Source organism: Poecilia latipinna, unplaced genomic scaffold (assembly GCF_001443285.1).
Source record: "Poecilia latipinna isolate Pla-1442-1.1 unplaced genomic scaffold, P_latipinna-1.0 Scaffold3176, whole genome shotgun sequence".
NCBI classification, from domain to species: Eukaryota; Metazoa; Chordata; class Actinopteri; order Cyprinodontiformes; family Poeciliidae; genus Poecilia; species Poecilia latipinna.
Window position 1 is genome coordinate 32,565 of NW_015115792.1, and position 6,316 is coordinate 38,880.

At 38.6% G+C, this 6,316-nt stretch overlaps 1 long non-coding RNA gene across 1 annotated transcript in view; it reads left to right on the forward strand.

Annotated features, from left to right (window-relative positions):
* The first annotated feature begins 146 nt into the window (after nt 1-146).
* Nucleotides 147-6,316, forward strand: part of LOC106940318 (uncharacterized) — a 9,713-nt gene continuing 3,543 nt past the window's right edge. The window contains exons 1-2 of the long non-coding RNA XR_001423055.1: nt 147-157; nt 1,881-1,883. This is a non-coding gene — a long non-coding RNA (uncharacterized LOC106940318). The remainder of the gene's footprint in view (nt 158-1,880; nt 1,884-6,316) is intronic.

A 6,316-nucleotide genomic window follows, 5' to 3' on the forward strand; every position in this document is an offset into this window, starting at 1 on the left:
CTGAAAACCTCTGCAAATCTCAAAGAGTAAAAGCTGGGTCCATGTCAGCAAAGATTCCTCTGTTTCACTGGGGATGCTTTTGCCTTTGACTTTGAATAAATCTTAACGTTATTAATGTTAGAATGTGAGTCTCAGTGCTTTGGTGGTTTCACTAAAAGTCCCAGTTCACAAATGAAGGCCTCAATGCGAAGATAGGAAAAGCCGAATAATTCATTCCAAGGTCATCTGTGTGTGTCGCAGCTCTGGGTTGGGATGAATAAAGCAGCACTCTGGGCCTGGGTCACCTCCAGCCCGGCTCTGGAGCTGGAGCTGCTCATGCTGACAACCGCTCAAACTTTCAACTAATAAGCTTGGCTGTCCTGCACTGGCTTGAATTGTGGCTTTTCAGGATCTCCAAGCCATGATCATCAAAATGACCAAAAATAAAGACATATAACATTTTTGCTCTGAATCAATGTTGCATGAGTTGCACATTAAGAAATCTGCAGCTGCATTTAACCATAGAATGGCGTAAATTTAAATTGCGTAAATAAATTCATTTATATATTTATATGTTTAGTTTAACTGCACATTGGAGTCTGGTGAAACAATTTCAAACTCCTGTGTTAACCCTTACATAGATTTTTGACAATAAAGTACACTTGATTTGACTTGACTATTGGAAACATTTGGAAAAAAATGTCATTATCCCAAATTTTTTGATTAAACGTTTTTTTGTGCCAGGATGAGGTGGGTTTTTAGATGCATCAAAGTAGAAGTATGTTGCAAAACTCCGGTGGAAACATTTTGAATCACGAGTCACGTGATCAACAACCGAGTGTGACTACTGGCAAAAACCACGAAGAATACGACAAAAAGTGGTAGGAGGGGGAGTTTGTTGTTATTTTTTATGACAATGTTCAGTTGGATCCACCAGAGCTCTCACAGCATCATGGTTCATAAAAGTTGTGTCATTCCAACATGTTGAATCCATAAATCTTCTGTAAAATCACAGAGTACAATTTTCCCAAAATGCTGTATATGTAGCTGCTCCCTAGTAGGAGGGGCTTGTTGCTCCAATGACGTCTCCTCTGATGGCTGATGGATGAGCGCTAGCACCATGACTGAATTATGAATGTATATCATGCAAGTGTTTACATCTGTGGCAGTCATTGTTTTTATTGACTCCTCAGGTGAACAAGCTTATTCACGTGTGTTTTAAATTCCGTTTCTTATTTAAGATGATAGGAAGGAACTTATTTTCAATAAATTAGTGTCTTATTTAATGGAAATATCACAATTGTGAAATTTCAACTTGAGCAAAGATTTGTGCCCATTTGTAATGGAAACACAGCTAATGATTCAAAATCCTGAACTTTTCCACAAGACTTTAGAAATATTTATATGTTGAGGTATATTTGGTGTTTGAACTATTAGAACAGGCAGTTCTAAGTGTCTCTTGAAGAATATGAAGTATTTTTGGATTTTAGCTTTTTGCTAGTTGTCATCCCTAATACCAGCAGTCCATTATATGTATGAAAATGTTATGACTAATACCATATAATGTGATTCTTACTGGCCTATAAAGCACATTTTAAGTAACTGCTGATCAATGTGTCAAGAGAAGCCCGCTGCCTTTACGTCAGAAATCAATAGTATCACAGAGAAGCTTCTAGAAACAAAATGAAAATTGGGGAAAACTCTGTTGCCTTGGAAAGTTACCATTGGATTTTGTTATGGTGAATAAGTTCGCCCTTCAATGTTGGAATTTTTGTCATGTTATAAAGTCCAAAGTAATTGAATACGTGGGAAGCATGCCAAGACGTGAATGAGAAGGCAGCACAAACCACAGCTGGGATGGAAGGGTGGATGTTAGTGGGAAAACAAAAGGAAACAATGAGATGGTGATTTGGAGAAAATGAGGAAACAAGACAATGCAGAAGGGTGAAACAAGGGAGGAGAGGATGGTGAAGAATAGAGAAGACAAGGAAATGAAACTGGACAAGAGGTGGGAAATGAGGGAGGAGAAGGGGAAATAAGGTCGGTTTCAGAAAATAAATGGAGAGGAAAGAAGACTAAACAGAAAAGAGAAACATTGGGGAGGAAAAGCACAGAACTAAGGGAATGTATAAAAAGACATAAGAAGATGAAATAACAGAAAAGATAAGATGATGGAAAGGAAACGAGTGGAGGACAGAGAAGAAAATGGACAGTGTGATGAAACAAAAAGATGAAACGACTAAAAAGGCAGAGATGAAGGTGAAAGGGACAGAGGAAGATCCAGCAAATGGAATAAGAAACAACAAAGATGAGCAGAAACAGAAAGGAGACAAACCTAACTAGCAAGATACACTTATGCATTTTGGACAATGGAGGGGATTATGTGGGTGCATTATTTCATTCAGTTTGTTGCGACAGGAAACCACGGATAACAGCAGCGGGTTTATCAGAGCACACAACGACACGCACGTTAGCATATCTGCAATCTATACAACACCGCTAATTCTGGGGAAGGAGACGAGGAGGCTATATCCTCTTTAAGCAGGCTTACTGATCAGACCACTGAGGTCCAGGTAATTATCTCCCAAACAAACTGATTTCCTCCTCCCACTGTGACTCAAACCCATACAAAGAATAAGACGATAAAAGAGAATGAAGAGGATGAAGCAGACTGAGGATGTGTTTTTGGATCTTAATACCTTGTTAAATTTGGGAAGTAAAATAATTTTGTAAGTTGGCTGTACACTTACAGATAGTTCTTAGCTTTGACATTGTGCTTCATGACTTATGTATTGACTGATAAGGGTAATATCAGTCAATACATAAAAACATCAGAACTTGAATCTCTTATGAATGAAACCATAAGAGCTACCATATTGTGTTATTGTGATGCTACATATACTGATATGCATTGACTCAGCTTGGTACAGTATGGTGCTCAATTTCATCTGTTTCCATTTTCAAAGTGATCCATATGTCCAATCCGGACAACGGTATGGCTAGGCTGGACTGACATCACACAACAGTTCATTGATTGAGGAAGGAAAAACATCACTGCTAGCAACAAGCATAGAAATGTGTTTGTCATCAGACTAGTGTGATACCATGTTGGGTGTTTGGGTTTCACTCTGGCTGCCCAATGAGAGTCAAACTGCCGGTTGAAACACTTCAGGAGAGCTTCAGGTGGTTTGGTATGGACCATGGAGTAGCGTACCAAACTGACCTTCAATGACATCATCATGGTTTGACTTAGCATGGACATGTGTGTCTTTTTCATTTTTATGCACTTGGTCGGACAGTTTTATGGGTTTGAAAGCATTACTTCGAATCCTCCATAAACCATACACAAATTACAGTTCTGAAACAGAGCAGAAAATCAATGTCATTGTTCACAACTTCTTCTGTTCGCTGATTGGCCAGGATGAAATACATCCTGAGAAATTGAGTTTAGTTGGATGGAGCACTGAAAGGAGATGAGAATCTAGCGGAATTGCGTAGGAAGGCAGATTTTAGTCAAGCCCTAAAGCATCCAGTGTTTCTTGACAAGCTTTTTTTAAACATCCAATAACCTGTTTGGTTACTTGTGCCATTCCAGGAACCCAACACATGTGGACAAACTCAATCAGCTGAGCTCCTAAATACCACAAGTTTGATGATGAACAGACTAAGTGGACTGTCAAGGTCAAAGTGTGTAAGAACATTTACCCTAGTATTCCTGTGGTGAGATGAGAAAATCCACAAGAAATTCAAGGGTTATTTGACTACATAAAGCCGTAGTTGCAGCAGCAGTTTCTCGAAGAGGACTTCTAGGAGAAAAGGAAGTCATTCACAGCAGCTAGCAACAACCTTGTCATAGATTTCTTTCCTCCTGAGTATTTTCCTATGTACAAGGCCAAATTTAATCACATTTGGAAGAGACGTGGAGGAGTGGCCGGGAAATAGCCAAATAAAAGGGAGCGTGCATCATTTCTATTAAAGCTTAATAGCCTTGGCGAAGGACACTCTGAGTGCTCATCATAGTAAATCTAAATTACACTGTTTTCCTTCTGAAAAGCAGAGATTGTGTTGATTCTCTCAGCAGAAGATAAACTCTAGAGCAGTCAGGAGTTGTCTCTGCAAAGAACAGAAGGAAAGAAAGGTTTTGTTTTAAGATCAACATTTTCTTTTTAGTTTTTCCTTGAATTTTCTGGTCTTTCTGGTGGCTTCCATTTCCAAGTCGTTCCACATAACACTGTCTGCATTCTCTCCCCCTACAGCTTGTTCCTGCCTGCCCACAGAGGGAGCCGATAAAGACCAGGCCTCCACGGATGGCAGGGGAACACACTGCGGTGAATATCTCCTCGCTGCTCAGCCAAACACCAGCTCGCCTTTTCATTCTGCTTCCACCTTTTTCTCTTTTTTCTGTTTCTTTCTCTAGCACTTTCTGTCTGTCTCCCAAGTGTTCCCAGTGCGAGCCCTCCAACATAAATCACAGACGCTCAGCCAGCCAACCTGGAGCTGTGTTGTGACTGTTCTCGAACTCCAAAAGCGCACTAAAAGCTCCTGTGAGACAAAAGAAGGAGAAATGTGCGAAGGACGGAAAGCTTCTAGCTGAAGGTAAAAAAAAAATCAGCCTGTTCATTTTAGAACAGAAAAAACCATCAAGTTCAAACCTGTTTGGCTCTGTTGATTCTCAAAAATAATCAAATAAAAGCTTCTTTCTAACTTCAAACACGATTTGATTAGGACGACTGAGCATCACAATGTGTTTTTGTAATAATTTGTGTTCTGATGCAGTCTTGGCTGGAAGCGCCTGCAGCCACCCACTCAGCCAATCAACCATGTCAGACGCTTTTCTGTCAATAGCTGCTGACTTCTTTTATTTGTAACATTCGATACAGTTGAGCAGAAACAATGCTGCAGCAGGGAACCCTTCAGCATGTAAAAATATGTTAAACTTCAATGAATGACCTTTTTACCGTCAGAGTGTATTCGTCACAGACTAAAAACCTGCTCTGGCAGCTAAATTCCTGCAGTTTAAGTCGAGGTGAATGAACAAGTGGCAGAAGTTTTGTGTGGATTTGACAGGTCATCACTAAATCCGTCTATGATCGAGATCTCAGAGGTCGCAGCTGCAAAGTCCTGACACACTTCCTATGAGCCCTGAGAGACTCTGACAGAAAGCCACAGAAAAGGAAAATTGTGGACGAATTAAAGCGGTGATGCAGAAACTGCGGACCTAAGTTGAGAATGTGAGTAGATATGATTCAGTGAGAAAAAGGAAGCAGAGATTTGTGAAGGATCAAAACGACCTTGAACGGCGCATAGTGATTCTTGAGAAGTGTGACAACATGGGTTTAAATCCCCCCCCAAAATTTTTTTTAATTATTTCTCAAGCATATGTATTGAAATATGATAAATAATGTTTTGGAAATGTAAAGATGCTAAGGTGCAGGCTCCCAGTTGCAACATTTTTAAAAAAAATATATATTTTTAATCGACCTGACCTAGAACGTTGTCATCAGCATCTGACAAAAATAAATAAAAAATCATTTTTAATGACCCTATTAGTGATATTTTTACTCAGTTTTACAGACAAATGCTTGTCAAGAAACAAAAGAAATATTTAAAACAAAAAACAGCAAAAAGTCCATCTGACGGAGTTGACGGTGCATGACGGAGTTGACGCAAAGCTGAAGATGGTGACAAACTAGTCAGTAAAATGAAAAACTTGATACATGTGAAGTAATGCAATTTATGCAAAATACATTAAAATGAATTAATTGCACATTTAAGTGAGATTTGACAACAATTTCACTGAAAGATTCACAAAAACTCTGACGGAGTTGACAAAAAGCCAAACTACCTTAATTTATATGATGTTACTCTGAAGGAGGCCATATTGTAGCTCATCAGGTCCATGAAATCTTTACAGTTTACCAAAATTAAGCTTTTATTTCACAAAATTTCATCAAACTTTTGTAAATTGTCAGTTTTGGTGATGACACATCATGGTTGTGACAAGCAACTTAGGAATAAAAAGAAAAAAAAAACTAAATAATAACATAAGCTAACCAGAGCTAACTAGCCCTCTTAGCAAAGGAAGAGAAAAGACGATGTCATGAGGTCCTCGGAAGTTCTGGTGCCCCCCAATAATGCCTGATTTTTTTTTTTACATTCTTTTCATGTCTGACGGTGTTGACAAAAACTAGGGACAAATTTCAATGGAGTTGGAAAATATATAAAAATTATGTTTTATTCAATTTATTGATACTTTTATAATTATTTATATGAATACTTGTATACTGCTCAAAAAAATAAAGGGAACATTTCACTTTAATTTTGTGTGTGGCTCCAA